At 40.8% G+C, this 21,214-nt stretch overlaps 1 non-coding gene across 1 annotated transcript; it reads left to right on the top strand.

The window, feature by feature from the left end:
* The first annotated feature begins 785 nt into the window (after positions 1-785).
* On the top strand, positions 786-923 carry LOC114813050. The gene has a single exon (XR_003760662.1). It is a non-coding gene; the product is annotated as a small nucleolar RNA SNORA7 (small nucleolar RNA).
* Positions 924-21,214: the final 20,291 nt, after the last annotated feature.

Below are 21,214 nucleotides of genomic sequence, written 5' to 3'. Positions count from 1 at the left end.
CAACAAATAGAGACAATCCCTACCCAACAACGGGCTCACAGTCTAGAAGACAGGCTTAGGTCACATTGCTTCCCACCTTAACAAACAGTACTCATTGTTCCCCACCCTACCAAATTTTGTAAGTCTATACTATTGAATTTTGAGCTATTATTACTTACAGTGGTCTTTCTCTTAGACATAAGGCTGCTAAGTTAAACTTGTCTTAGGCATTTCCAATCAATCAGTCAGTTAATAGTATCTATTGAATTCCTACTGGGTACATAAAGCTGCTAAGTTAAACTTGTTTTAAGCACTTCCAATCAATCAATCAGTCAATAGTATCTATTTAATTCCTACTGGGTATAGAGCACTGCGCTAGATGCTTGGGAAGATACAATAGAATTAAGTATACGATACATTTAATAACCTCAAAAGCTTATACTTCAGCGGTGGTAAATGGGCACTAAAATACATTACAGATAAGAGGAAGGAATCGAGAGAGTAAAGATATGTATATAATATAATTATAATAATGTTGGTATTCGTTAAGCACTTATTATGTGCAGAGCACTGTTCAGAGCACAGGGCAATCAGGTTGTCCCACGTGGAGCTCACAGTCTTCATCCCCATTTTACAGATGAGGTAACTGAGGCGCAGAGAAGTTAAGTGACTTGCCCACAGTCACACAGCTGACAAGTGGCAGAGCCGGGATTCGGACCCATGACCTCTGACTCCAAAGCCCGTGCTCTTTCCACTGAGCCACTCTGCTAATATATAGAAAGATCTCCCCATGTGCTGGAGATAGACCCCTCTCAGGGTCACACGGGGAGAGTTTCCAGTCCTCTACCAGTTTCGGCTATGGGAGGAAGAGTCAAGCAGAGGCCTACCCATTCTATTCCTAGCTTGGGCAGTGGCTAGCGAGTGGAAGGCAATCTGCTACAAGTCAAAACTCACCCATTGTGAGCAGCAGAGGCATGGGAGAGAGTCGAGGGTGGACGCTCAAGTCGGCTGCGTGGAAGGAGGCAATGGTGACTCACTTGCACATTTTTACCAAGAAAACTCTACGGATACACTACCAGGACGATTGCAGATGGAGAGTGGGACGTTCTGGGAGAGAAGTGTCCGTGATGTCGCTGTGGTCGGAAACAACTCGAAGACAAGACAAGCTGGAGATAGGAAGGAAGGGTTGCAACTTTGAATCACCCTATGTCACTCAAAATAGTTTTGTCAGCTGACGGATTTTTACTTCTGGAAATACTGTGGTACAATACTTCTGGAAATACTATCAATTACTAATATTTATTACATGCTTACTGTGTGGAGAACACTCTACTAAATACTTGGGACAGTGCAGTACAGTAGCGTTAATTTCCTGATTGTCACTGAAGCACTTCCATCAAGTAATTGTCCCTGGGATTTTAATAATAATAATGTTGGTATTTGTTAAGCGCTTACTATGTTCAGGGCACTGTTCTAAGCGCTGGGGTTGATACAGGGTTATCAGCTTGTCCCACGTGAGGGCCACAGTTAATCCCCATTTTACAGATGAGGTAACTGAGGCACAGAGAAGTGAAGCGACTTGCCCAAAGTCACACAGCTGACAAGTGGCAGAGCTGGGATTCGAACCCATGACCTCTGACTCCGAAGTCCAGGCTCTTTCCACTGAGCCACGCTGCTTCTCCAAAGCACCTCCTTTCTACTTCATAATGATGCTGTAAATAGTATCAAATGTAGTGTTTTAAAGAGTTTAGAAGTCTCAGAATTTTTCAAGCTGCCTTAAAATTGACTTTATGATGCCTCTGTTTTTATCATTAAAATTTAAATAATACCTGACCAGTTTAAAGGATAGGTCAATGATTAGAAACACACATAGACACACACACACATATACATTAATATATGTCAGCTAATTGTAAACATAAATACATGTATATGTATATATATATATACTTGCATTTCAAGGAAGTGAAACAGAGAAATGGAGAACTTGGACAATCATCTGGATAATTACTTTTTGGAGGAAATTAACTTTATCATGACATTTTTGAGATTTGCACTTATGTTGGTCAAATTCTAAGTGTTTAATTAGAACTCTTTCAACAGTTAAAAACACAATGCAAAAGACAAGAAGTTGTTTTTTCACTCCTGTTTTGGGTAGAATATGATGATAGCATTAGGGAATGATAGTTCAACACTGCACATCTTTCAGGATCCAGCGCAGAGAAGCAGCCTGGCTCAGTGGAAAGAGCATGGACTGGGGGCTCAGAGGTGATGGGTTCAAATCCCAGCTCCACCGCTTGTCAGGTGTGTGACTTTGGGCAAGTCACTCAACTTCTCTGTGCCTCAATTCCCTCAACTGTAAAATGGGGATTAAGACTTTGAGCCCCAGGTGGGACAACTTGATGACCTTGTAACCTCCCTGGCATTTAGAACAGTGCTTTGTACATAGTAAGTGCTTAACAAATGCCATCATTATTATTATTATTATTATTAATGTGGTGTTAGAAGACACAGTTATACACAGGTATGCGGCTGACACAGTGTGTGTCTCTTAATGTGAGCTTTGTCAAAAATATAGCCTCAGCACTCTTGGGAAATTGACATTTATTTAAAGAAAAATTAACTCGTGACGTTAAATGGTCTTCAGATTTTAAGGGGTGGGTCTTCGTTCCAGGAGTATTAAGCTTTTGATACTTTAGAAATTCTCAACTTTGGGGAAAGTAACATTGTTGAGCTCATCAGGGATTTTCATAGAAATCAATAGGAATACGTTTAAACATTAAAATATTTTAGAGATACTTTGTGTAGCAAAGAATCAAATAATTTTTCATTGATTTAAATTGCCCTGACACTCCTATTTCAGTTAGTGACTCAATCAATCAATAGAATTTATTGAGTACTTAATGTGTGCAGAACATTGTACTGAACACTGGGGAGAGTGCAATATAGCATTATAGCTGGGTTGGTAGACACATTCCCTGCCCATAACAGACACAATATGACATTAATTAGACATTATTATGAATAAATAAATATAATTAAATCATTCATCAATCTCTGAATGAACCATAAGAGATTTTTTAAGCCTGTATAACATAATTTTTTTCTTCTGAAAAATGGTGTCACGGCCTAGACTATTTCAAACAGATACAAAAGGTTTAAATAGGTCCTAGATGCTTTACCAATAGCAGGTGTAATATAGGAATAAAAATCAAAAGGCATAGCTGTCAACCAATTTAGATTTCCCTAAATAAATCTGAAATGGAATGGTAAAAAATGAAATAGCAGTAAAGAAACCTTTTATTGACTAGAAATGTATCACGTGTTTAGTACTACAATATTTAATGTCATATTAAGTCAATAATTCCCTGAATAATTTTCTTCCTTCTTCTAGGATGTATTGGTTATGCTGATAGAATGTTTGAATAAAAAAACAAACCAATTCAAATTGCTTAAGTACTCAATATTGCCTGCATTATTAAACCTCTGTTAGAGACCAAATTCCTGTTCAGTTCATGTTTTAGATGTCTTGTAAATTAGTTAGCATATTTATGGAATTGCACTGATGAAAATCCATGTATTATATGCACAGTAGTTTTGCAGTCATTTTAGTAGCAAAAATATTTCCTGTAGCACACTGATAAAGATTGCAATTGAATAATTCCAAGTAGTAGTTAAACAAATGAGAGTTTAAGTTATTGACCAATATTCTTTAGCACACTCAGGTTTCATTAGTGGATTTCCTCTTTCATAAGTACTTGGGCTTCTACAATTAGAACCAATTTTAAAATATTACCATTTCCCAAGAGTAGCCAATGTGATAGCCCTTTTCTCAAAACTCTGAAATTGCATTTGAACACATTCTCAGTGATCTTGTTACTAGTAGAACCAGTGTAGTCATTTGCCCTGGCAGCATTGTAAAAACAAATACAGCACTTATTGAATCTGTTTAAGATATATTTATCTCTACTCTGCTTTAGGGATTATGGGGCGGGGAGGGGGACGGCGAATCATCATGATTTGTGCCCACTGCCATGTTTACTGTGAGATGCCTTCTCCATAAATTATTTACTGTGAATCTGCAAGGATCACCCACTGGCACTGTAATGCACAATTGTGTTTTGATTACATTTTCAGAAAAACAAGAAAAATAGGTATCACAATCAAAGTTGTTATTTTTTCCTTATACATTAGTCACCTCTTAAGAAATCGTCTTTTATTTCTTAATTTTTTTAGTGGAAGTTTCTCTCCTTTTTTTTTTTTTTAGTTATTACAATGATTGCATCTGCTTTCGTATTCATTTGCTAGTAATTCAGGGTCCAATACTGTGTGTCACCAAGTGAACCTGAAATGCAAAAAGCTAATGATCTTCTCTATGTTGGAACTTAGATTAAAAGGCTAAGATTTTCATCTACAGCAAAGCAGAGGCTAAAAAAATTAAACACCAGTGCTATGCACTGTTTTTCAAAAAAAAAACCCTTATGAAGGAAATAGTTTGTGGAATTTGGCAAACTTTCTCCCAACCCTGAGATAGAGCCCATGCATAAACAATAATATCCTGTGGTACTTGGTAGCAAATTAGCTGTCTTTACTGATGTTGAATGGAAATGCAGAATCTAGCTGTTTTTCAGAATTCATTCTTGACATTCCAGAAATACTGTAGGGGACCACTTCAAAGATTATTATTCCTCATCAGTAAACCTTTCACTGTTTACTGACTCTTGATCTTTACCATATTCTACTTGGACAAATTCTTTCAAATCAAAACAAGAGGCGCACCCTCTGTAAAGAATGAATTAACTGCTCTCAGTGAAGTGCAGTGGTTTTTGCAAACCTTTTACAATCAGGAATGTGGTCATTCCTGGAAAGATGTGGTAGTAAGATGGGTTAATTGCCGCCCTCTGAACAGAGGGAGTTCAAGAATTCCTAAAATGACCTTTACTAAATATTCATATTCATCACAGATAATTCTTGGCAGGTGGCAGAGTTATTTTAATCACTGCTTTTGTTCTTTCGAACCTCACCAGCGAAATGGTACTACAGTGAGTAAAATGTCCCTCACCCCCTGTCACCTGCCTCTGAAAAATTCCATACCCACTTACCATTTCCTTGTATCCCCAGGGGGATACCCCTCTAAATTACTCTTTGGGGCCTTTTCCTCACTTCTCATCCGCCTAGCAATTACACAGCCGGTTTCCCCTGGCACTCCAGACTGATTTAAGAAGTGGATGGAAGACTGTACTACTCACTAGAGCTCCTTTTTGTGGTGTTAGTGGACCGCCCATATGAAGCCAAGGTAAAATTAGTTGTCCACATCAAGTATGTGATGACCCCAATTCTCCCTTGAAAGGAAGGCTCAGAAATTGTCAATTAAGTAAATAGATGCAGCGAGAACAATATCCTCCTCCAGATTTTGCTTTGGGGACTCTGGAATGGGAAGCATAAATGAGTCATGCTATCCCAGCCCGAAAGTTATTCTTTTAGTTTAATGACAGAAATTTGACTGTCTTCTTTAAAACTACCATTTTTTCATCTAGAAGACAATTTTGAGAGCCCCTTTTTGGCATGCAAGGCTGCAGATTCCAACCAAAGAATAACAGAAATGCCATTACTGGGCTTGATCAGTGGCCTTTCCTGCACAGTATTTTGCTTCCAACAAGGACATCAGGGTGTTTGGAGAAAGCAGGTAAAGACTGTGCTGTGAAACATGGATCGTAATGTTTTCATATGTATTATCTAGCATTCTAACCTTCCCTCTAGCCTACCATTATGGACCACTCAACCATGAATTTATCAAACCCCCTCTGAAACCTATTGATATTTTCTGCCTGGACGACTTCTTATGATAACACATTTTGAATGCTTACTGAATACTGTATGAAGAGTCTTCACTCTGATTTGATTTGAATCTGCCACCCTCGTTTTAATGTGTATCATTCCCTTGTTCTGGGGAATATCTTCATTCATTCGATCAATCGTATTTATTGAGCACTTACTGTGTACAGAGCACTGTACTAAGCGCTTAGAAAGTACAATTGAGCAGTAAAGAGAGAAAATCTCTGCCCCCAATGGACTTACGGTCTAGAACACCTAGAATACTTTGTGTCTGAGGGAGATGTCTTCCCGCCCCCCAGACTCCCATAAGGATACAAGCACGTACACAGATGGCAGACAGACATACATAAACATATATATATATATATATATTTGTTTTTTCAAAGAGAGATGGAGTGGCTGAAGGTGGGGGAAAAGGTGAAGATTTAGGGGGCTGGAGGATGAATGAGGAGCAGGAGGAGGGGGAAGGAAAGAAAGAGATGGAGGATGCTGCTCAAAGAGGCAAGAAATGTTATGAAAGAGGGAAGAGAGGAGGATCCAAGGGCATTAAAGGAAAGGGAAGGAAAGTCTGAGGAGAAGAGAACTTTGTTCGGGGTAGTAGGGGAATGGTTGAAAGATCAATCAGTGGTCTTTAATGAGTATTCACTGTGTGCAGACCACTATACTAAGCACTTGAGAGAGAACAGTATAAAAGAGTTGGTAGACGTTCTCTGCCCATGGCAAATTTACAGTCTAGAGGACGGTAAGCTGTAAGATTCTAGACCAGGCCGACTTCCTCCAGTGCTGGGTATCAAGCATTCCTACTGATAATAATAGTAATTGTGGTACTGGTTAAGCATTTACTATGTGCAGGCACTGTTCTCAACACTGGGATGGATACAAGGTAATTGGGTTGAGCACAGTCCCTGTCCCACAGAGAGCTCACAGTCTTAATCCCATTTTACAGGTGAGGGAACACGGAAAAGTTAAGTGACTTGCCAAAGGTCACACAGCAGACAAGCGGGGAGCCAGGATTAGAACCCAGGTCCTTCTGACTGCCAGGCCCGTGCTCTAACCACTAGGCCATGCTGCTTCTGCTGCTCCTGCCAGGCTATTGCCTTCTAGCCAGTCCGAGTGCCAGGTGGTGACACTTCTGTGACTGTTGGTTTGAGCCATGAGGAACCTGAAACCCTGCAACTTCTTTCACATGTATCATCCTCATCATTTATATTTTTGCTTTATCTTTCCTTAAGTGTTTGTTGCCAGCTCTCTCCCCCACCCTCCCATTGTTCTTGGAATGTCATCCCCTTAGGATGATAGGGATATAGATAGGGATCAAGTCTATATTTCATCTGTGAACTTCTTTCCCTGTGCTTAACATAGCGCTTTGCACACCGTTCAAGCTTAATCAATATTATTACCTTATATAGAGAGAGCTGTTTTCTTCATTTTAGAAAAGGAATTAGAACTCACAAGCCAGGACTTTATCGCCTGCTACAGGAGCTGTTAATACGTTCATTCATTCGTTCAATCGCATTTATTGAGTGCTTACTGTGTGCAGAGCACTGTACTGAGCGCTTGAAAAGTACAATTCGTCAACAGATAGAGACAATCCCTACCCAATAATGGGCTCAAGTCTAGAAGGAGGAGACAGACAACAAAACAAAACAAGTAGACAGGCATCACTACTATCAAAATAGATAAATAGAACCATAGATGTACAAATATATAAAAGCACGGTGGGGAGGGGAAGATGGTAGAGCATAGGGAGGGAGTAGGGGCAATGGGGAAGGGAGGAGGGGCAGAGGGAAAGGGAGGGCTCAGTCTGGGAAGGCCTCCTGGAGGAGGTGAGCTCTGAGTAAGGCTTTGAAGAGGGGAAGAGAGTTAGTTTGGTAGATGTAAGAAGGGAGGGCATTCCAGGACAGCGGTAGGACGTGGGTCGGGTTGACGGAGGGATATGCGTGAACTGGCGACGGTGAGGAGGTGAGCGGCAGAGGAGCGGAGTGTACGGGGTGGGCACTAGAAAGAGAGAAGGGAGGTGAGGTAGGAGGGGGCAAGGTGATGAAGAGCTTTGAAGCCAAGAGTGCGGAGTTTTTGCTTCATGCGCAGGTTGATAGGCAACCTCTGGAGGTTTTTGAGAAGGGGAGTGACATGCCCAGTGCGTTTCTGCAGAAAGATAATCCGGGCAGCGGGGTGAAGTGTAGACTGAAGCGGGGAGAGACAGGAGGATGGGAGATCAGAAACGTACTTGAGTGTCATGAGAAGCCTGACCCCAAACTGTGCGCTATAGCCGTGTGTTAAGGCCAGCACTGGTAAAAATGTTGAAAATGTGAAGCAAACCTAGGGTGTGGTAGTGTAATGAAGTGTCCAAACCTTGTGAGGATTTAGCAACTCTTTTTGGTGCTCTCATGGCTCAATTTGCATCAAGGCACTTATTCGTCTGTAAAAAGTGATTGTTGTATTCCTACTTCATGTATCAAGGCTCCTGTGAGATAATCTCTAAAGGAGAAAAAAAAAAAGCCTTATGCTAATGTTTCACTGAAAAGGCAACAAGCTAATTTTTATAAATCCCGAGAGCCATGTATGTATTATGTTAATTTCAGGTAACTGTCAAGACTAGAAATTGTTAAAACAAATGCTCAGAAGATTTAATGTTTTTCTTTATGCTTTTAACTCATGATACAGTATTGCAGAGCCAGTGTGTAGGTAGAAAAAATATACTGATATTTTTCACTTTTAAATGGCTATTATTTTACACTTTAGGACTCCCTTGTATTAGATCATAAATAACATGAATCGTAACTATATATTTGACAGTATATTTGGAAAAAAATCCAGTTAAGGCGTGCTTTTATTTGAAGTAAATCTAAATGTCATATTTGAAAACAATCAGCTTTTAGGCTATGTTTGTTCATGCCTGTTTTATATTGATATTAAACAGAATTGTAATAAGTCTTATACTCCTAACCATATTCTTCTCTTTATTTGGTAATTTTTTCTAACCACTTTAGATCATGGCACTTTGCTACTGATTTTCCATTTTTTTAGCATAACGGCCAGCTGTTTCTGAATTAGATTTAATTCATTGCCTTTGAAATCTGAAAGCTGCACAGCACTGGGTATTTCTACAGAAAGCCCTTGATTGTCAGAAGCTTATAATGAAATGTAGGAGGGCTGGCAGTTAATCTTCCCATTTATAGACTTATTTGTCTGTTACATTCTTTATGCTACTTTGATCATAGGCTGCTTGGTTAGACCTAAGACAAAGGAAAAATAGACATTATCACCATTCTTTTTCCATTTTAGAACATTTTTCTCTTCCCCACCACATTTCCCTGCTGGGAATAAGTACATTTTTGCATATTTTCAAAGTTATGCTTGGTCTTATACCAACAAAAATATGTTCTCCATAATCTGTAACTCATTTTACCTAGCACGGTGCCGGGTGCTTAGAGAGTCTGATGTAAGCTGATTAATGTAATGAGGTTTCAAGAGAGACAAATACACATCTGTGACATCTTTCTAAGCAGCTCCACACCTGGAACCAAGGAAGGAAGCTTAGAAGTTCCTGGGAAAGGAAGGCATTCAGTGATTGTAATGATAGTTCTAAGTTAGCCCTGGTATCTACCTACTGGCAGTAACCAGAACCCCGTTTTGGTTACTGGGGGATAGTTTCTCACTAGCCTTACGCTTATACGGTAGCCGGGGAGATAATTTGTTTCCTTGGTTACTCCTCTCAAAGCAACTTAATAGAGTGGGAGGGTGCAGGGGGAGTAGTCACAAGCAGTTGCCCTCTCCCAACAGGAATAATCAACCATCTTAGAGTGTCAACCACTCACCTGTGGACTCCACTTGGGTTAATCCACGTATCCCTTCTACCAAAAGATGCTATGATTGCACGGTTGTCTTCTATTCTGAGAGTATCTAAAATTGGTAGAAGAGAGTCAGAAAGTACCTCCGCAATAAGGTGGGATCCTCCTTGCCTAAAATAAGTCCCCTTATGTACTCTGAGGCCAAAATACATGCAAAGAAATGAATGGTTAATGTTACTTTATAGAGCCATTTTTCCTTAAAGAATTCTTCTTCTGAATGAAATACTTTGTAAATTTAAACCAACTTTGAGCAGCTCTATTTCACCTCCCTGAAGCAGCATGGTCTACTGGACAGAGCACGGGTCTGGGAGTCAGAAGGACTTGAGTTTCAAGTCTGGCTCCACCACTTGTCTGCTGTGTGACCTTAGGCAAGTCACTTAACTTCCCTGGCCTCGGTTACCTCATCTGTAAAATGGGCATTACAACTGTGAGTACCATTTGGGATTTGGATTGTATCCAACTCGATTAATACCTGGTACGTAGTAAGCGCTTAACAAATACCGTAAAAAACAAAAACAACTTTCTGATTCAAGAGTTGGTTTACTGCTTCACATTCTTTATCCCCTTGTGGATGTGTGCTGCTCTCTTCTAAAAATGAGTCAACCTCTTTTGGGGTAAAATCAGAAATCCGGGTCAGAGAGTATTTTATAATGCTAGGATTAGAGCCAAACATAGTATTTGGTGCCACAATAAATCATCCACCTTACGTATTTGAAAATAATGTTGCAGTCTATTTTAATTTTTATAAGGAATAGTGCAACTCGGAGCCTGAAGAATGACTGTTCTTTTCATAATGAGTACATGTTGGCGATTTTAAAATTAGCTAGATTGAACAATGCTCCTGCATAAAGCTCATACTCCTCCTCCTACCTAGAACTCCCTCCCTCATCAAATCTGTCACACTGTGTCTCTCCCCTTTAAAATGCCATCTCCCCCAAGATACATTTTCCCATTAATTCTTCTTCTCCCCAGGCAAATACTTCCAGTAATGACGCCCGTGCTTTTGTACCACCTTCTTGCTTGCACCCCTCACAATCACCTGTGGCGCTTCTGAGCATAGCGTTTACGCAGCGTGGTCTAGTGGAAAGAGCACGGGCCTGGGAATCAGAAGGACCTGGGTTCTAATCTGCGCCGCCACGTACCTGCTGTATGACCTTAGGCAAGTCATTTCACTTCTCTGGGCCTCAGTGTCCTCATCAGCAATGTGGAAAGCCAGTACCTGTGCTTTATCCTATTTAGACTGCGAGCCCCATTTGGGATCAGCTTATCTCACATCTACCAGCGTTTAGTAAAGCACTTGGAACATAGTAAGTGCTTAACAACTACCACAAGTATTATTCATCCAAATTCCTATCTTTTCATTCTCTTTTTCCTCCTTTGAGTAAATTATTTTGTGTCGGCCTCCTTGGCTAAGTTGTAAACTCCTTGAGGGCGGGAATCGTGTCTTCTAACGCTAAAGTACTTTCCCATGCTCTTAGTCCAGTGTTCTGCTTTCAGCAAAAAACTATTTATTGATTGATGTATTTAGAAAAATGAGGAACTGTTCTTCATATTATAGGGCTCTTGAATCACTTGGCTGTTTTTTTTCTTTCTGAGAATGATTGATTACTTGATATATTATCTGATACATTCTCTGTTGGGAGAGTTGGTTGTGGAAATATTTCAGGCCCTTATGGAGGTGAGAAAGATGAGAGATTGGAAGCTTATTCTTGGAAACATCGGCTGCCTGGGAGCTACATTTCCCATAGACCAGAGACCTGTGTTTCCCAGAATCCCTTGCAAATGGGTGTACTTAGCACTGGGGTGGAGCCTTCAAATTCAGGAAGAACTCCTGTGTCTGAGAAATAACTGTGAAGTCATTGACTCCGTTGATTATTCCTTCCCAAGCCAGGGTATAACAGTTTTCACTGAATGATACATGAATAACATTGGCAGTCTTGCTTTTTCTGAGACAACTTAAAGAACTTGGAGTCTTAGCACTATCACAGTATCTCCTTGAAAGCTAGGAAAAAAAAAAGATTTCCATTTAATGGAAGGGAAAACTGAGGCCTTGTAAGATTATAAAGATTGACTGATGTTTCACTCTCAACCGGAGTCAGGGTTTCTGATTCCTATCCTTGCAGTCTTACACATTTGTGTAGCTCTTCCTGATGGTAGATCTTTTCATACATGGCCTTTAATTCTGCAGGGTGGCGTCTCCCCATATTTTGGTAGGATGAATGGCTTTTAAGAGAACTACTTAATTTCAAGTGCAATTAGGTCATTGTTCTTAGTAGTTGATTTTCTAGTCAACCACTGAAAAACATTTGTGTTGATTTGATTTTAAACCATGACCATAATTATATTTGTGTGAATACATATTCACCGCCAATAATTACAGGGACTTAAATCCCAAGGGGCCAAGCTGGATTCTTTTAAATTGTTGACACTGTGTTTCAAGGAGGCAAGAGTCCCGATTAGACTGTAAGCCCGTCAAACGGCAGGGACTGTCTCTATCTGTTGCCGACTTGTTCATCCCAAGCGCTTAGTACGGTGCTCTGCACATAGTAAGCGCTCAATAAATACTATTGAATGAATATAGAAATGATAAAACTTCATATTGATAGGTGTGAAAAGAATTGAACAATTTTTTGGTAATTATATTATGAAATTGCGAAACAGGAACCGGGTTCATCTGTACTGTCGTAAATAATATTTTAGAAGCAGTATTTAAGCCACATTTATCCTTGGAGGTCCAGTCTCACCTCCCTCGCCACAGACCCCTAGCCCCAGTCCTGCCTCTGGCCTGATTGACCTCACTCCTCTAATCTGACATACAACCACTCTCCCCGGCTTCAAAGCCTGTTGAAAGCACATCTACTCCAAGAGGCCTTCCCAGACTAAGCCCTACTTTTCCTCATCTCCGTCTCCCTGATATGCTCCCTTTGCTCTTTCCCCCTCCTAGCCCCAAAGTACTTATGTACAGATCTATAATTTTATTTATTTGTATTGATATTTGTCTCCCTTAGTGTGGACTACGATCTCGTTGTGGGCAGGGAATGCCACTGCTTATTGTTGGATAGAACTTTCTAAGTGCTTAGTACAGTGCTCTGCCCACAATAAGTTCTCAATAAATACGCTGAATGAATGAATGAAATACATTTTCCCTGCTTCATGGAGAAGTTTACACTTTCCTGGGGCAGGCAAGTCGTCATGAACAACCGTTTAAAGAGTAAATAATAAGTACAACAACAACAAAGAAATAAAACAGATGGTGCCAAAGCATGTTGAGTTCCCCAATTAATTGAGGAATTAATTGGGAAAAAGCTACCAGAGGAGGTGGCATTTTAGAAGGGCTTTGGCAAATCTGAGGGCTTTTCATTAGGGAAAAGGTATGGACAACGGGTCAAAATCTGGCAGGTGTTGGGAGAAGACAGTAGATAAGTAAGAGGAAGCATGGTGATGGAGAGCCTTGAAACTGTCTTCTCATAACCAACTAATGGTGATTGGAGCCTAGGGTATTTTTGAGGGAGGGTAATCACAGACTCCAAACTGCATTTTAGCATGATAAGTGCAAATGTACATGTGATTGACCCACCTAGGAAAGGCTGGAAACAGGGAAACCAGCAAGGAGTCTGTCAATATTGTCCATCCTGGAGGTGGCTAGAGCCCATTCTAGCATGGTGGCGATGAGAGGAGAGGAAGGGATGGATCCATGGAACAAAGAGAAAGAACAGGTAAGACTAAGAAACGGTGATTCGCCTCAGACTTGCTTGGTTTCTCAATTTCCCATCTTTAAAACTGAGTCTGCTGGTATAGAGAGGTTAGAAGCATTTGACTTAACGCACATACTTGATGCTGTGATGATCCAGAGTGAGACTATGATTTTCCAGATAAACTGCTTATGTGGGTGAAATAACTTCATTCTCTTGAGGAATTCAGGTCCCATTTAGTGTCTTGAAAGCAATAGCTTACTCCCTCTGGTTTACTCAGAATCGGTTCTCAGCTCTTGAACTGCATCTTTTCTGAGAAATATCACTTAACATAGTACTTCTAGGAACAATTCTTTGGCATTGCCCGGTTAGTGTGTGATTCATGGGTTATTTATCTACAAGCTGAGTTCTCCATTCTGGTAATTTAGGAGGATGAAGATCCTGGGAATGAACACAGATTTTCCCATCCCCTGTAACCTTTTCCATCGGTAATTGAAACACAGCACCAGACTACATTGAGGGCTGGAGGTGCTGTCAATCTGACATACCTTCGCTTTCAAGGTACGATGGTGTTTACAATTACCTTTGTAATCATCCTTATATTAACTAGTTGGACCCTTCCTCTTTCTTTTCCTTCCTCAAGAAAAGGGAACATTGAAAGGTAATTCTGAGCAATCAGGAAGGTTAGATGTTCCATGTACGTCCTTATTGCTTACAGCTCAAATTAAGGAGAAAGATTTGGGGGAGATGGTGCTTCAGGCTCTATCTGTTCTATGATTATCCTTATTTCATTCTAATCGAGCCATCTGAATTCTAAATTAATGAGTGGCATTTGATGAGCACTTCCTGTGTGCAGAGCACTGTACTTAAACGTCTGGGCGGGTACAATCCATAAAGGGAAGAGTCAGGTTCGTGCCTGCTTCTGAATTATCTCCTCCTAGTAAGCACAGAGTGGGCAACCCTGCTCTCACAGACAGATACAGGTGAAAAAATCAGTAATGTTAAAAAATGAAGCAAGAAAAAAACTAAAATGTCCTTTAAAATTTTGTCTTTTGCTCTATCTTCTTCCTGACATCGAAGAAATCCCAAAATAAAGGAAACAAAGCACGAGATGAAGTTGATCTGTCCAAATCACTGGATTTCATGATAAATAGGATTAAAAATCTAAATTGCCAAAATGAGTCAAATCTTAAGTGACCCCAGTTCCTTCCCACAGATTTTGGGCAAATTAAAACAAATATTTCATTCCAGGTCCAATTCTTTTCTATACATATTAAGTGCTAATTTAGGGGGGAAAAAAACATTTATCACATTCTTGCACAGCAATTATGTACCAGATTGAGTGGGTAATAGCCAGAAAAAACTCAAAGGAAATGCCTTTAATATTTTGTAAATGTAGTAATACTATTTGATTTGGCCGCATATCCAGAAATGCAAATAAAAATGTCCTGTTTCATTTTCCCAGTGATTTCTTCCATTACCCTGGGGTGAAAAGGGGAAAGAGGCAAACCATCGAAATGACCATGAAATAATTTGAAAAATTAAAAGGGGCTTCTGGTAATCTTGCCAAAATTTGGATTACTGGAAAAAACCCAGTCACTGAGGTTTTAGATGCGACATTACATGACAAGTTAAAGTCGCTCTTAGTGTGAATAATTTATTCCTACAGAGAGAAGTTTTTAAAAATGATACAAGTTAAAGTTTATTTTTGTTAACTCCGCCTTTCTCACAGAGGAAGCAGGGGTTATTTGGCTGTGAAAGAGCCTAAGGAATACCTACTGGGCCTGACAGATTGTAAGAAAAGAAATTTAGAAGCATTCCTTCTGCTTTCAGGTGTATTGAATGCAAACAGTTTTTTGGAAAAAAAAACACAAAAAATCAAGAAGCTATGGAGGGCTTACCAACAACTGATTTGCACAAAATAGAGCCAAATTTTAAAAGCCAAATCATGCAAGGACTCAAGTTACCTAAAACCTTTCTGTGTCCAGATAAAATTTCCGCAGCAGCAATCTGGAGATTGCCACTGAAAGATCCCTGTGCAGTCCTGTTGCATTTTTTCCTGTAAAAGTACGGAGCTTAGTTTCAATAGCCATTGGAGGAGGACAGGACAAATGTGATTTGAAAGAGGAGGTAGAAATCTTCAGGAAATCTAGCCACGCAGGATTTTATGTTCCTGCTGTGTAATCTGCCAGTCCTTCACTATATCATGAGCCCCGGGAGGCCATAGCAGTAAACCAAATCGATCATATTTTACTTAGGCTCAGTGCTTTGCATTGAATCCTTCCTCGTGTAAAACGTCTGAGAACAATGATTATATCCCCTGAACAAACTGGAGAAATAGTCCACCCACAAGTATTTGACCCCCACAAAGTGCAAGCATTTTATCAGGTGGTTGATAAGATCCTTTTAGGCAGGGAATGCATCCTGTGCTTCTGTTTTACGTTTCCGAGCATCCTTGGTACTTATCCTCAGGGAGTACCATTATTATTACTTGTCTGGGCCTCGGAAGACGCGAGTTCTGATCCCAGCTCTGCTGTGAAACTCTGGGAAAAGTCACAACCTCCCTGTGCCTCAGTTTCCTCATCTATAGAGTGATGTAATAGTTCCTACTCTGCACTTCTCAGGGACAACGTAAGCGCAACATGAGATAATAATATGAAGGCTCTTAGGAAAATTAGGACAGGGCCCTGCACATAATAAGCCCTCGATAAATACCACCGTTTGATTCTGGTCCTCTTAGAGCGCATTTAGAAGGGTAATTCCTTCTGAACATCTTTGTGCACCTTAAATTCCTCTACATTAGGATTATCTTCAGCATATTTATAAAGCCATCCACTTTCTCAAAAATGTATGCAAGACTTTTTAAACGGTTTTTGCTGGTGGTAGAGAAACTATAAGTTCTGCATCTGTTTCGCACCTTGCAATGACACATTGGATTGTTGAAGTTGGATGAGTTCCTCATTAGAACAGTGGTTCTGCATCTGTTTCTGCACCTTGCAATGACACATTGGATTGTCGAAGTTCGATGAGTTCCTCATTAGAACAGTGGTTGCTCTAAATCAGATGCAATTAACTAATTAGCACCTGCGCCCTCCATTTCTCAATTGTTGCCTCCCAAATTCAACGGCTTCTTTGGTTATCTGCTTAGAGGTTTCTTCAGTGCCTTGAAAATCTGACATATCCTCTAGACTGTAAGCTCGTTGTGGGCAGGGAACATGCTTGCCAAGTCTGTTGTATTCTCTCAAGCACTTAGTACAGTGCTCTGCACATAGCAAGTGCTTAATAAATAATAATGATGGTATTTGTTAAGTGCTTACTCTGTGCCAAGCACTGTTCTAAGCACAGGGGTAGATACAAAGTAATCAGTTTGTCCCACGTGGGGCTCGCGGTCTTAATCCCCATTTTAAAGATGAGGTAACTGAGGCACAGAGAAGTTAAGTGAGTTGCCCAAACTCACACGGCTGACTAGTAGCGGAGCCAGGATTAGAACTCATGACCTGACTCCCAAGCCCATGCTGTTTCCACTAAGGCACACCATTGATGATGATGGTGATGCTCTGTGGGCAGAGATTTAGACAAGGTCCATGCACTGGTGAATACCAATGTCAGCCCAGTGGGAGAAGGAGAAGACAGTATCAAGAAGGTAATACCACTTTATGGACAGTGATCCTCTAGCCACAAAACCTTTAATAATTGAAGGCTGTTAGATAATCCCTTAGCCTTCTCTCACCCAGTGTAAATAAAGTCATGTGCTTTAGCTGTTTCTCTCCAATTCTCCTTGGACCCTCTCTAGATTTTTAGAAAGAAATGGTGGTTTAAATTATCTTTTGGGGGGATAATTGTTTCTGAAGGTTCCATTTTGCTTTCTTTTGCTTTTAATATGTCCATCTCAAAGAGAAGCACTGTGGCTTAGTGGAAAGAGCACGGACTTGGGAGTCAGAGGACGTGGGTTCTAATCCCGTCTCTGCCACTTGTCTGCTGTGTGACCTCACACAAGCCACTTAACTTCTTAACAATGCCATAATAATAATAATTATTATTAAATCTCCAAGTCTGTCTCTTCTTGCCAATAAATCATGCCTTATTAATCAATCAATTGTATTTATTGAGCACCTACTATGTTCAGAGCACTGTACTGAGCACTTGGGAGAGAACAATACAACAAAATTAGGGGACACATTCCCTGCCCATAACAAACTTTCACCCTAATTAGTCCATTGTACCTACTTGAGGACCACCATTATCATCTGGTCTCAAAAATTACCCGTTTCTATGCATAGATTTAATGTACCCCATTCCAAATTGCTTAGGCAACAGAAAAAGAATTATTTTTACAACATATACAGAACTCAATTTTAATAAACCAAATTTCCATGCCAAATGAATGCATTCTTGCCCATGGGTGGGAAAACCAAAAACCTATCTTTAAAGACAGTCGTTAAATACTGACCATGTATGCGATGTAGCTAAAAAGCCTAAGATGCAACTAACAGACACATCAACTACATTAATGCAGAAATCAACTTCTATCCATAGATTTGCAATTGGAATCTCTCACTGCCACATTTGACATTGCTTCTAATTCTGCTTTCATGCAGAGCTAGTCTCAGGCACTTGACTATCCAGGTGTGAGGCAAAATTGCCACCCTCCCACATTCTGCCTGATGTCATCACGTGGATACGTAGTTTAAAATAACGTCGTGCTGCATTTTGTGAGATAGTGTTCCTCTCCCATTCTTTGGTCTTGAAACCTCGGTAGCTGGGGTTCGAGACCCCAGTTTATGCCTTGCCGATAAACACATCTGTCCCACTGTCATCTTTGCGAAGATAGCCTTATGAGGGAAGCTGCCAGGCTGCCATTTTTGAGGGGAGCAGGGTGACTGCCATGTTGGAAGATACCACATGGCTTCCCTCTTTTTGAGGTCGCATATGGAATCCTGAGAAAATGTTTTACTTGTTTATTGTCTCAAACGGTCGTGCTCTCTTTGCCTCATGGTCCAGCTGTGGTCTTGATCAAGGAGAGCGATCTCATTTCATACTGTTGGACCCCACGTGAGCCCAGGTGCTGCTGTTTGTACCTAGCAATATTCAGTGCTTGTGGTTGTGTTTTATCATGTTTTTAAAGCATATTTTATGCCTGCCTTGTTTGTGGTCACTTCACTTTAGTCACCATATAGCAGCAGCATGTATATCCTGCTGTGAGAATGGCTCTTCTAGGGAGTGAAATTATTGCAAGACTCTCCAAATTACTACTAAGCATTCATTAGGCTTAATGGCACTCTTATGAAATAACCATGTTGTCCTGTAGCTGAGGTTTGGTGGGGTGGTTGGATAAAGAAAACAAGTGACTTTTTCAAATTCAAGAATGAAGTCAACAGTGGAATTGGAAATAGAACTACCTCCTGGCTTTCGGTTTCCTGTACAACCAGGCCGTGTCCTCTCTGACTTGTATTGACTTAAAATTCCAAGATGTAAATTTGGCTTTTCCCCTCCTGAATTAGGAAGTAGATGCTTGCATTTTTCTAATTACATATGGATGGTTCTGTGACAAATTGTTGCCTTAACCTCACATCCCACCCATTAGTGAGAAGATGCGGGGGTCCTAGATGTCCAGGAACAACAAGGGGGAATAGAAATTGAGGGAAACTATTGGTAACTCCAGAAAGAGTCATCGGGTACTTGCCCTCAAGCCAAACAAACTTTGAGCCACGGCATTTCCCTTCACTTCCAACGCTAATATTCCCCCGACTGCAGGCAGAGAGGGGAGGAGAGAGTTTGTCTCCAGCCCCGGTTGCTCAGAGTGCAGATTGGAACGCGGCGGGGACAAACACACAGCCTGAAGGTTAATCCGCCATCCTTGGTCTGTGAGGAGCTAAAAGTGGGAGCGGGACAGTGGCTTTCTGGGGTTTGTTTTTAAATTCAACTCTGGGATTTTCTCCAGGGTCCAGTTTTCTCTTGGAGAGTTTCCCTGTAGAGTGCTGGCTCCATCAGAAAATCCCCTAGGATAAATTTGAACTTAGAAATGAACCACGGAAAGCCGTTGTTCTTCCTTACCCCCTTCCTGAGTTTGCTGCCAGCTAGGACTAAAGCCTGTAGGTCCCTGCTCCTTGACTGACAAACTGTCGTGTCCCCAAGTGAAATGTTTCCGGACAAGTTGAGATTGAGGCAATTACCCAGGGCATTTTGAAGTTAGTGCAATTGCAAACCTTAGTGATTTAATACTCTGGTGAAGATTGCCCAGTCAGACAGATCTAATTTGTATATAAGGAAAAGTATGTCACTTACGGGAAGATCTCTTCTTTGCCTTCATAATTGATGGATGGATGAATGGAGAGAACGGGAAGGATCTTATTAAAGGCGCACAATGAAGTTAGACATAAGACACTATCTTTGCAGAGCTTCCATTCAATACCTGAAGATTTGCAAATAGTTTTGAATCTAAATCTGGGTTCCAGTGTCAGCTACCTATGCTGACACAATTCACTTGTAATTTTCTCAGGTTATTTTCGTGCTGACACTATATTTAGTTAAGAAATGATTTTCTCTACTTCCTGTATTGAAAGCTCACCAGCACATTTCTGTCATTACTGCAGCCATATACACTGCAACCAATTTAACTTATTTCCCACTTATTTCTCTAGTTCTCCATCCTCTCTGAGGCTTTTACTTATCAGACACAGAAGTGGTTGATTGGGAGCAATTCAGGCCAAAAAAAAAAAAAAACCCCTGGCTTTTAGAGTATTACTATGATCACAACTGGAACCAATTTTGTTTACATTACAAAGCAATTACCTGGAAAAAGGCATATATTAAGGGGAAATTTTCTGCTGCTGTTAAGTGAAGGGCGTGAAAGACTCAAATCAAAGGAAACCACTCATTCTCTGTAGTTTAAAGCGTTGGAAACATGCACGGGCAAGTGCAGCATTGTAGCTACAAGGCTAAATCAATGAGGAAAAAGACCTTTAATTTACTTATTAAGAAAGTGATAAACCAAAGAGTTGAGCAGAGTTGTTGGTCCAGATAATCTAAACCTATGAGGACCAAGTGTGCCCTAATGGAAAGAGCATGCCTAGGGAGTCAGAGGATCTGAGGTCTAATCTCAGTTCTTCCATGTGCATGCTGGGTGACGTTGGGCAAGTCACTTCAGGTCTCTGGGCCTTAGGTTTCTCGCCTCTAAAATGGGGATAAAAATATCGGCTCTTCATCTCCTTTCGTCTGTGAGCCCCATATGGGTCGGGGAGTGTGCCTGAATAAAATTGTTTCTTCCAAGAGGCCTTCCAGTGCCTAAGCCCTCCTTTCCCTTGCCCTCCCTCCCCTGTACATCACCTATTCACTTGGTTGTGTACACATTAAGCACTTGGATACTCACCCCGGCCCCACAGCACTTATGCACCTATCCTTATACTCTACAATTTCCCTTACCTGTAATTTATTTTAACATCCGTCTCCCCCTGTAATAATAATGTTGGTATTTGTTAAATGCTTACTATGTGCCGAGCACCGGTCTAAGCACTGGGGGAGATACAGGGTCATCAGGTTGTCCCGTGTGAGGCTCACAGTCTTCATCCCCATTTTACAGATGAGGGAACTGAGGCACTGAGAAGTGAAGTGACTTGCCCACAGTCACACAGCTGACAAGTGGCAGAGCAGGGATTCTAACCCATGACCTCTGACTCCGAAGCCCGGGCTCTTTCCACTGAGCCACGCTGCTTCTCTGTAGAGTCGTAAGCTCCCTGTGGTCAAGGATCAGGTCGCTCAACTCTATTTTTTTGTACTCTCCCAAGCACTTAGTTACAGTGCTCTGAACACAGTAAGTGCTCAATAAATAAGAATAAGAATAATTTTGGTATTAAGCAC

This window comes from Ornithorhynchus anatinus, chromosome 6, assembly GCF_004115215.2.
Source record: "Ornithorhynchus anatinus isolate Pmale09 chromosome 6, mOrnAna1.pri.v4, whole genome shotgun sequence".
NCBI lineage: Eukaryota > Metazoa > Chordata > Mammalia > Monotremata > Ornithorhynchidae > Ornithorhynchus > Ornithorhynchus anatinus.
Note: the sequence above shows the minus strand (reverse complement) of the source record. Positions and strands in the feature narration are given on the sequence as shown.